Here is a 10,005-nt window from a genome sequence, read left to right as displayed (position 1 = left end):
AGGCCCAGCGGCCATGGCTCACGGGCCCAGCCGCTCCGCGGCATGTGGGATCTTCCCGGACCGGGGCACGAACCCGTGTCCCCTGCATCGGCAGGCGGGCTCTCAACCACTGCGCCACCAGGGAAGCCCTCCTTGGTCTCTTAAGCCTTAATAATTTAAAACAGTATCCATCCAAATATTACTGAAAGTTTCATCAATTACTTAACACATATATCTATACACCAGGGATTGGTTGTGTATGTTTCTGTTAAATTCATGAATCTCTATATGTATGGATATATTGGGCCTATTTATTCAATATTCATTCAACCAATATTAATTAGGCATCTACTATCAGCCAGGCATTTTTTTTCTTCCCAGTCTACCTTCTTTAAAAACAATATCCATACCTTCTTCCTTTCTCCACCTTCTTATAATTTCCTTATAAGATCCACCTACTGTAGTCTTTTTGCTCCTAAAGGACACTTGGACTGAGAAATGCCTTAAACTGCAAAGGCAAAGAGGTACAAAGGGCTTGGAAAGCAGGATTCTGTGTTATGCAAAACATCTGATTGTTATTGTAGCACTTAGGTAACTGAATGCCGGTTGATGGAGAGCTTCAAAACCAGTAACTCAGATTTTTAGTCTAATATTTGATTTGATTTTTAGTCTAAGATTTGAAGTTGATAGATGCTACACTTCATGGTTGCAGATTTGGTAATATCAACAGCATAGCTAACACATATTTTAGTTAGTATGTGTCAGGTACTCTTCTAAATGCTTTACATGTTTTAACTCTTAACCCTTATAATAACCCTATAGGTAGATGCTATCTCCATTTCAGAAATGGGAAACTGTGAGACAGAGAGGTTAAATACCTAAGGTCACATAGCAAGGGGCTTGAGCAAAGGTTAGAACTTAAGGCTGTCTGACTCCAAAGGCATGTTCTTTCTACTCTACCATGATGTTGTCTGATAGTTTCCTTTCCACTGTTAATATTCCAGTGATTGTATGTCCATTAGGAAAGCGGCCAAGGGACCATGAACTTTTCTATTCATCTCTCCCTATCTTCCCCTGTACTATTTTCCCTAAATCTCTTTTGTATAATTGACTGTTCACCCCACCCTCTGTGACCACCCAAGTCATTAGAACATCATCCCTTTCTAGGAAATCTAGACCGACTCCTCACTGAGCCTACTGCCAGAATAAGAATGCTCCATAACATCTAGGGAACATTATAACATTTTATGTAAAAGAGAAAAATGAAAACATAAATGAAGACAAATTGGCACACAATCATTAAAGTCACTTTAACAGACTTAAAATATAAGAAAATATGGTAATTATTCTTAGTGGTTAAATTCTGTATTGCCTACTCAAAAAAAAAATAGAATTCAGTGTGATGTGATAGGATTAAATCTAATGATTATTTACACACACACCCCTTAAAATGTTTTCTTCCACATTTGAAAATCAGTAATTTTGGACAAAATTGGTGATTATTATAGACTATTTATATAGTAATATCTCATTATACCTGAATTGACTCGTTTGACAATCTCAAGAAAAGAATCTAGAACAAGTAAGAAAAAAAAAAAAGTAAAATAGATGGCACAGAGTATATATACCAAAGAATATGTACTGTACTCAGAGGAAAACCTTTGGTTTACCTCTCTTAGACACAATTTACTTTTATTTTGTATAAAATTACAAAAAGCTTGTTTATTTAGTTTCTAAGTCCACAGTAATTTAGAAGGAAGTAGGGACTACTACTGTTTAAAAACTGACAGAGAAAGAATGATAGTCAACCATTTGATCACAAGGGAAGAGTCAGAAAAATTCTAAAAAGCAGAAATAAGAACTTGGACAGTACAGTAGTAGGCCATTTACTAAAAGTGTACGGTTTTTTTTAAGATTTTTTTTTATGTGGACCATTTTTAAAGTCTTTATTGGGTTTGTTACAGTATTGATTCTGTTTTATGTTTTGGTTTCTTGGCCGTAAGGCATGTGGGATTTTAGCTCCCAAACCAGGGATCAAACATGCACCCCTTGCATTGGAAGGTGTAGTCTTAATCACTGGACCGCCAGGTTAAGTCCCCTAAAAGTGTACTTTGATGTAAGGCTTAAGGAGCTGTGACAGCACCACTCTCTGACAGATTAGGGTAATAGCTAACCTCCATAATAATGATTCTTACTCATGTTGTAAAAAACACCTACAAATATTTCTATAAGAAATATAATTTAAAAGGTATGGCTAAACTGGCAAAGTAACAGCAATCCTCATAAGTCAAAAATGACCAATAGGAGGAATCCAAGGAGGTAGGGATTACTGATGCTGGTGGCTATGAATCCCCAGTAACCTAGAGCAGCAGCATAGGGAACAGATGACAAAGCCTAGGACTTGGGAAACTGGGGGGTGCCAAACCCCCAAAAGGCTAAACTATCATTGAAAGCATTAACTAGGAAAAACACCCCATCTACAAAAGGAGATAAAAAATTTGCCTGTTTCAACTTTTGTTCTTGGTAGAAGGGGTAAAACCTCCTCTGAAAATTTATAAGCACAAAGTGGCTCACATATGAGGCGCTGGGGCATTAAATCCCTTTCCCTACCTGGTCTTAAAAGAAACAATCAAAAAACAAGGCAAGGATTCAGTTAAAGAGGGTTGGTTATGTCCCCCAGGCTCCAGTCAGAAATATAGATTATCTCTGAAGGAGATAAAATTCTGATGAATATGAGCTTACAATAATAAAACATACCATGAAAAAAAGCACCATTAGTGAGGTCTGAAGAAACAATAATCACCTAAGACCTGCAAGACTTCAGGTGTTAGAATTATAGATGCAGAATACCAGTTTAATGTTTCTTAAATTTTTAAAGGAAATTGAAGGTATGGATGAGGAACAAGAAACCATCAAAAAATAACCAGACAGATTTAAAAATGAATCGAATACAGACTTTATAATAATTGAAACAAAATTCAATGGATAAACAGTGTATTCAGCATAGATGAGGAGAAAATTATTAATAAATTAGAAAGTAAATCTGAAGAAATAATCCAGAATGTAGCACATAATACAGAGATGGAAAATATGAAAGAAGAAATAAAAAACATGGAGGATGGAATAGAAGGTCTAATATATATCTAATAGGAGTTCTCGAAGGAGAAAGGCAATATTCTAAGAGATGATGGTTGAGAATTTTCCAGAACTGATTAAAGACACCAATCCTCATTTCCAGGAAGCACAATGAATCCCATACAGAATAACTGAAAGGAAATATATACCTTGACATAGAGTAAAACTGAAAAATTCCAAGAATAAGGGAAGATCTTAAAGGTTATCCAAGAGAAAAGTCAGATTACCTACAAAGGAAAAACTAAACTGACAGTCTAATTTTTAACAATGGAAGCCAGAAGATCGGGGAATAATATCTTTGAAGCACTCAGAGAAAATGGCCTTTCTTGAATTGTACTAATATATGAAACTATCTTTTAAGAAAGTGAATGCAAGAAACACATTTTAAGAGAGAAAAAGTAAGAGTCTACACCAATATATCCTCACTGAAGTAGCTTCAGTTCAGGAAGAAGCAAAATGATCCCAGTAAGGAAGTGGAAAAAATGCTACATGTCAACGAAGAAAAGGTTCTTTGTACTTAAGATTTTCAATTCATGTGTAAAATTCTCACCTAAGTAGGATAGTACATTCCCTAAGGATCTTAGATAGGTTTGTATTGAATATATGTTTCCATTTTATTTGCTTAGAGTGGAATGGCCAGCTCATATAATAAGCATAGGTTTAACTTTCTAAGGAACTGCCAAACTGTTTTCCATAGTGGTTGAACCATTTTTACATTACTGCCAGCAGTGTATGAGAGTTCCAGTGGCTTTACATCTTCACCAACTCTTAGCATAGTCAATATTTTTCATTTCAGTCAATCTAATGGGTGTAGTGCAGCGGTTCTTAACTGGGGATGATTTTGCCCTGTTAGAGGACATTTGACAATGTCTGGATACATTTTTGGTTTTCACAACTGGTAGGTAGGTCAGTTGCCACTGACATGTACCTGGTAGAGGCTAGGGATTCTGCCAAACATCCTAAAACACACAGGGTAGCCCCTCACAACAAAGAAATACTTGGTCCAAAATGTCAAGTGCTGAAATTGAGAAGCCCTTGTGTAGTAATAATGCATTGTGGTTTTAATTTGCATATCTTGGATAACTATCGATATTGAACATTTTTTAATGTGCTTATCGGTCATTTATATATCTTCATTCATGAAGTGACAGTTCAAATCTTCTGTTAATTTTTTTTTTAATTGGGCTGGTTGTCTTCTTGCTACTGAGTTGAAAGTGTTCTTTATTCTGAATACAAGACTTTGCCTGATATATGTGTTGCAAATATTTTCTTCTAGTCTATGTCTTGTTTTGATGATTTTCTGCTACATTAACTCCATACAGCAAAAAATAAAGTCATCTTTCTTCCAGAGAGGAGAGCAGGTAGATATTGAAGATAGGGTTAAATAACAGTTTTTCTTTGGTATCCTTGGGTCATAAAAAAGCACTTCTTAAAAAGCAATATTAGTTGATGCCACATGGAAAACTGGGCAGCACATACCATAGAGACAAAGAGAATCTAATACTTACAAATGATTCCCCCAATCCTAGGACCTGGCAAAAAACAAAGACGGGGCCACGTAAGCAGTGTGTTGAACAAAGAGATACTTTTAAAAAGTCCCCAAACTACGGTTATTTGTATCAGAAAATAACAGCACCACCTAAAACATGCCAAAAAAATCTGCAGATGAAGAAATGAAAAAATGGTACCGGAATCTCACAGTGGTGCCTATTGGTGACGTGAGAGAAGGTATCTTTGAACTGGGTTTGAAGATTACCTTGAAAAATGTACATTAACTGTCTCATGTACATTTAGAGTCTAAACTGTTCACTTGATAATCATCTAAAATTCTTACAGTTTCAAGACTACTCTGAAATAGAGATTTAGTGTATGAAAATGATGATTTTAGGATACTTTCTATCCTCTCTGCTTAAGAAAATTATTTATCATAGAACATTTGCAATAATGTAAGCAGTAAATGGGGAACCAAAGTAGCAAAAATGGTCCTGAGTTCTATAAGGAATTTCAGAGAGCTACTATTTCTAAAGATTATAGAGCTCCGTGTCCTAGATTTTTTCCCTAGCTGTTGATGACTAAAGACACTATTAGGAACAATGGAAACCATGGTTTAAAACACAGTAATTGTACCAAAAAGGTGGTCTCCAGACTAAAGGCACTTGATTCATGGCAATTTTACTTTTCAGAACAATTCTTATGAGTAGCGGGGATGATTTTGCTTTATTAAATATTTTTCTTGAGTGTGAATTATTGCCTAAAATGCCATGAATACTGAATTTTAAATGTTGCCATTTTTTCTACCACTTCCCCTCCCCCATAAACACTCCTTTTCCCCAATAACAAGCAGATTTGTCTACTCTCTGCTTTTCTTAGTAAGGAAAGAAATGTTCATTATTTTCCTATATAAATTTGCATTCAATTAAAGTCTATTTTCCTGAGCTTCTTCAACCTCCTCAGTAAAGTTCTTAGATACAGTCAAAGACTGACAGATAATGTAAGTTCTTAGACAGTAAGGTAACCAACAACAGTATGTTGGGTCCCTTCTTTCCCCCTAGTACAAGTGGTAGGTAATAATTAGTAAAATGGCCTTTTAACTTGGCCATAGCTTTCCCTGACACTTGGGATTAGAGGCATGTGTCTGCTTCCTCTGATTCCCCATTCTTTGGTCCTCCAATAGCATAAACAAGATCCCTAGCTCTCGAACCCTCAGAATCTGAGCTTTAAAACCTGACAAGTCACTGATAGGACCTCCTGATCCGAGAATCTGGTCTAAGGAGAGGTATAAAAATAAAAAAAATAAGAAGAATGGGTTCTGGAGAAGCAGGGATATCAGAAAAACCATTTAGGACTATGAATGCCCACAAAGGCCTGAGCAGTGCTCTATGTCCAGAGCATTCATGTAAAGGTATAGATGCTAAGTAATTGTTTCCTATGCATGCAGAGCATGCTAGGAGAAAAAGACAGTGGGAGATTTCTTCAGTGTATCAATAAATTAGGCAACTGGACTTTTTCATGTCTCAAAATACTATTTTCTCGGCTGCCTAAAATGATTTCATCCATAAGTTTGAGGACAGGGCAGAAATAGATGAAACAGAGGAAGAATAAAAATGGCCAGGACCTGGATTAGAGAGAAATATGTCACAAAGGAGAAATAACTGTCTGAAATTCTCAAGATCCTAAGGTCTTGGAAGGAACCATAAAATCTCACATTATATAATTAATATAACTCTACATAACTGTGGAACAAAATGAAAATGTATATAGAGTTTTACAGTCCACAAATTTCCCATGGAGTGACTGTGCCATTTCTCACAACCACCTTGTGAGATGGATCTCATTATTCCTGTACTACCCAAGAAGAAACCGGCCATCCTTTAAGTGGCAGAGGTAAGAGTCAGATGCAGGTCTGTCTGACTTCAGGTCCAATGTCCTTTCCTTTCCCCTACTCAACAGTTTAAAATGAAGCTTCCGAGCCCGCCCTCAGGGAGCTTACAATCCAGTTGATGATAAAAGACTCAGAAACAATGAGGACAACACTAGGCAATGTGTAATTCTGTGTTAAATTACATGCCACAAACTGAAAATATGCAGCAATGGAGAGTCAGTAAAGGCTTGAAAGATGGGTAGAGGGGAATGGCACAGGGGAGAGAACAAGCTTGATGAACTCTAGAGACTGAAAGGAAATTGTCTTGTCCCTGGCAAGGGATATGAGTTAGTAAGCAGTGGGAAATAAGTTAGGGTCAGTTTTAGGGCGCCTACAAAGCCAGCGAAAGAGGAGACTAGAGAAAGCAAAAGGCAATAATGGAGCCCTAAAAGCTTTCTGAGTAGTGGTATAAAGTGGTGAAAGTGGTGACTTTCACAAGTGTACAAGATGAGCACAGGCAAAGGAAACCTGAGTACATCTAAGGAAGAGGTAGTGAGACTAACTGTTCCCCTCCTCTTCAGCCTCACGACTTTACCTAACTTCACAGTCTACCCACAGGGATCATTCCTGGACTTGTGCACATGCTCTTCCCTCTGACCACAATTCTGTTCCCTCTAATCCAGGCCCACTTCTCACTGTCAGTCTGAAGTTAGAAGTCACTGCCTTGGAGAAGCCTTCCCTGTCCTCCCCACTCCACTAAGCATAGTAAATATCTCCCTTACATACTGCCCTTGTTAAAGCACTTATCTCTCTGCATTGTAATTCCTAGTGGGCTAGCCAGTCTCTCTTATTAAACTGAAAGCTCCAAAGGTAAGAAATGACCCATCTTGTTCAGCACTGAATTCCCTGGCACATAATGGGTGAATCAGAGGAAGTAAGGAGGGGTATAAGATCAGGAAACAGATTTAGGGCTACTTTCCCTAAGATTATATGAACAGTTAAGAAGACAGATACATGTATAGCCATGCTTAAATAAGGAAGAATGTAATGTGGAAGATAGCCTCAATCTCAGTGAAAGAGATATTCCAAGCCTTCTTTCCTTCTATCTACCCAAAACCCCTTAATGAAGGAGAGGGTTGGATCAGGGTCATGACAAAGGTAGGAAGAAGATATACTTTTTATAACCACTGCTTGAGGATAATAGGCTGTAATTTTTTTAAACCACATTTTGGCCTTAAAGGGAGCAAAGAATTTAACAACTTTCATTTAACAACTCTCTACAGGGAACACAATGCTTTGCAAGAACCCACACAGGATATTTCAGAGTATACGAAGATGAAAGAAACATAATTCCAGCCCTAAGAAGCTTTATAATCCAATAAAGAACCACACACAGTGGAATTATGTTAAAGGTATAAGCAGTGCTATGGCTTCAGATGAGGGGAAGAAGTCAAGAGATCATAAAAAAATGTGTCAAGCAGGGAAATGAGGTGACTGAGCTTTGATTTTAGAAGATCAGGAGAAACTTCTAGGATGGTCTGAGTTGTGGGGAGAAGCTAAGGGGAGGTAGACTTTAAGACAGTGTAATGGTCTAGTTAAGGGGTAGCTGGATGCATGCCAGAGTGATGAGAGTAGAAATAGAATGCAGGAGACATAGTCTGTAAAGTCAAGAAGGCAGAATCTTAAAATTTGATTACGAATGCCTTAAACTTATGAGTAAGGAAAATAATGAGTTGAGGTGATACCTGAATCCTCACTGCTAATGTGAGATGAATTTTTGAGTGGGTAAAGGTTGCTCCTAAGGTGACCTCCCCCCCTCCAAAATTGATTTTGAATTAGAAGAAAATTTATTTCCCAAGAAGCCTTTTGCTTCTTTCCACTTTGTATCTAAACAAATACTGTATAAGGCAAAGGTGGTGTTGTCAAAGATGGTTTTGATGAGATGCTTATGGATAAGATACTGAGGTTGCTTTTATTTGTGACTGCTCACTTATGGACAGATGCCTCCAGCTGTTTTTATTCCATAATGTCCCTCTGCAATTATCTTTAGAGCCTAAAGTAGTATGATTAAGCGAAAAGAATCAGTACTTAAAATGAGAAGATCTTTTTCTATGTAGATACAAGGTAACAATCAGATAGATTATACTATTAAACATTTATAAAGAAGAAGTAGTAAAGTATAATGACTAGAAGCACTGGCATTAGAGTCCAACAACTCTGGGTTCCAAGGAAAAATTAAATCTCTTTTAGCCTTGATGTCCTCACCTGTATAATGTGAACGATAATATAGTGACCTTAGAAGGCCGGAGGATTACATGAACTCACACACAGTGACTGGAATAATAAGTGGTCAGTAACTATTAGCTCTGAGAGCTACACAGTAAGAGCTACGATACATCGAACCAGCAGTCCTGTCTCGTTTAAAATATAAATTAAATAACTCTTTAGCCTAGCGTTTGTGAAATACTCAAATTGTACTCATCCTTTTGGTGTTTGGGGCTTGAACAATGTGCATTTAAGATTAAAATTATTATGTATCGATGTACTTTTAAAAATTTAGTATTTGTAATTCTGTTTCTTCTAATTACTTTTACTAAGTATCTGCAAATAATTTAATATTAAGCACAACCTAGCCTCAATGACTTTACACATTAAAAGAGAATCTATATTTTAAAAACAATACAATATTGAGTGTTTTCTATAACAATTCTTTGTCTACCTTTTATTATTGATATTTTTCCAAGAAAATCCACTGGTCAAGGTGGTAGAGATGGCTAGTTGTCCCTAGTGCTGATTCTCTGCTTCTTCTATGGTTAATAAAACCCCAAATCTTTAGTTGGGTATATTGCCACTCAGAAAAAAGATAAATTATCCAGCTTTCCTTGCATCTAGGTGTGACCAAGTTGGTAAGCTTTGGCCAATGTGATTATAAAGGGTAATGGAGTGTGCATAATAAATGACATTTAGGAGAATAAGCATATGCTTATTCTCCTAGTAAATTCTTCCTCTGTCTGGAATGTGGATGTGATTCTGGAGCTGCAGTGGCCATCTTGGATATCTATCTTAGAGATGAAGCCACATCTTGAGGCTGCTGGAAAAACACAGAAGGGATTTGGGCACCTGATGATTACATGGAGCTTCTGAATCAGTCCTGGACTGCCTTCATTTACATGAGAAAGAAAGAAACTGTCCTGTATAAGAATTATTATTATTTTTGTAAAGAATTCTTATATTGGATTTTCTGAACTGGCAGCCTAATGTAATCAAATCCTAAAAAATACAGACAAAATGAAAGCCAAAATTTAAGCTCACTTGTTTTCTTAATAAGTTTGTTCTCAACTTATACATGCCTGGTCTTTTTATGTCCCCTTTCTTCTTATTCCTACTGTAAACTCCTAGACACCTGTAGACATTACCTTTGATTCATTTCTATGGTGTTAAGGGAGGGAGGGAGAGGGGGGTGAGTTCATTCAGCTGCTCCACCACTACAGTTATATTCCTAACCTATTCTTTAGTCTACCCCCACCCAC

The 10,005-nt window shown here is 37.0% G+C and overlaps 1 protein-coding gene and 1 non-coding gene across 3 annotated transcripts in view; one reads left to right on the top strand and one right to left on the bottom strand.

Moving 5' to 3' along the window:
* The window catches only part of SESN1 (sestrin 1), a 116,158-nt gene that overhangs the window by 34,503 nt on the left and 71,650 nt on the right, over positions 1-10,005 (bottom strand). The gene's annotated exons all lie outside the window — the stretch shown is intronic.
* On the top strand, positions 8,175-8,290 carry LOC112062102 (U12 minor spliceosomal RNA). The gene has a single exon (XR_002890557.1). It is a non-coding gene; the product is annotated as a U12 minor spliceosomal RNA (small nuclear RNA).

This window comes from Physeter macrocephalus, chromosome 10 (genome assembly GCF_002837175.3).
Source record: "Physeter macrocephalus isolate SW-GA chromosome 10, ASM283717v5, whole genome shotgun sequence".
Taxonomy (NCBI): domain Eukaryota; kingdom Metazoa; phylum Chordata; class Mammalia; order Artiodactyla; family Physeteridae; genus Physeter; species Physeter macrocephalus.
This window is presented reverse-complemented; position numbering and strand designations above follow the sequence as displayed.